The sequence below is a fragment of the Etheostoma cragini genome, chromosome 4 (assembly GCF_013103735.1).
Source record: "Etheostoma cragini isolate CJK2018 chromosome 4, CSU_Ecrag_1.0, whole genome shotgun sequence".
Taxonomy (NCBI): domain Eukaryota; kingdom Metazoa; phylum Chordata; class Actinopteri; order Perciformes; family Percidae; genus Etheostoma; species Etheostoma cragini.
Window position 1 is genome coordinate 30,201,013 of NC_048410.1, and position 1,249 is coordinate 30,202,261.

A 1,249-nucleotide genomic window follows, 5' to 3' on the forward strand; every position below is an offset into this window, starting at 1 on the left:
AGAGTAGGAAGGAAGGAGGAGATGAGAGTTTATCACAATCAGAAAAGGACTTTTTGCCAAGTAGCACTGATGAGGAATTTGCTTTGGTTGCTGGTGCCTACATAAATATATTAAACATTTAAATGAAATGAAATACAGAGACAAATATCACACACACACACACACACACACACACAGATCCATATAACTAACATGGGGGAAACAAGGCTGTAAGGATTAGTGCAGGATGGGAGTGTGTGGAGGAGGAGACACATGAAGAGAAAGAGTTAGAGATACAGATTAGAAACTAAGAATGACAAGTGCTGGAAGAGCAGGAGCGAGAGAGCGTGAGAAAGAAAGAGCAGATAGAAGGAGTGTTGAGAGCTGGGAAATCAAGAGAGAAAAGGAGGAAAGGTGGCAGAAACAGGGGGGACGGAGGACAAAGGCTAAGGGATTCATCCTATTTACAGTCACTGTCAAAGCTGTTTGCTGAGGATTTTGTTGGTTCTCTTGCCTGTACTGGAATGTTCTCATTTATCTTTTATGGATTCTACATGGATTTGTTTTAACATGTTCAAAATAAACTAATTACACTAAACTAAATTAAAAAAAATGAACTGAAGTTGACCGAAGGCAAAGAGCAGACTGTCAGAGTGGGAAGCGCTGAAAGAGGAGGAGAAAACCCCAAAAAGAGGGAGTGGAGAAGAAGCTGAGAGAGAGAGAGAGAGAGAGAGAGAGAGAGAGAGAGAGAGAGAGAGAGAGAGAGAGAGAGAGAGAGAGAGAGAGAGAGAGAAGAGGAGAGCAGAGACAGAGCAGGAACAGAAAGAGAGTGACAGAGAAGGAGAGAGGAGGAGAGCTGGGAGAGAAGAGAGGAGGGGAACTTAAACCCACCGCGGGTGTTTCCAGTCTCGCTGACGTCGGTTTTCAAACTCTGCTGCTGCAACGCTATCAGGACCGAGCAGGCAGCTGCCAAACCCACACACACACACACACACACACACACACACACACACACACACAAACACACACCCATGGATATGACTCGTCTGCTGACTCGGAGTGACAGTTGGGAATAACAGGTTCTTCATCCAGTCAGGTAAGTTTAATATGCGATGCATCATGTGGAGCTTAGTGCTGTAAGAAAGTTTTAAATAAAGAATGTAGGGGATCTAAGTGAAGATGCTTTAAGGCCTCTCTGGTAGGACGGGTCCCCGTTGTGGGGGTTTGAACCTGAAGGTGGTTTAAGGTTTCTCTGGTAGGACGGGTCCCT

General features: G+C 45.1%; 1 protein-coding gene across 1 annotated transcript in view; it reads left to right on the forward strand.

Moving 5' to 3' along the window:
* The first annotated feature begins 812 nt into the window (after positions 1 to 812).
* The window catches only part of ripor3 (RIPOR family member 3), a 43,500-nt gene continuing 43,063 nt past the window's right edge, over positions 813 to 1,249 (forward strand). Inside the window, exon 1 of the mRNA XM_034869765.1 lies at positions 813 to 1,075. The gene's annotated coding sequence lies outside the window, so the exon portion shown is untranslated. The remainder of the gene's footprint in view (positions 1,076 to 1,249) is intronic.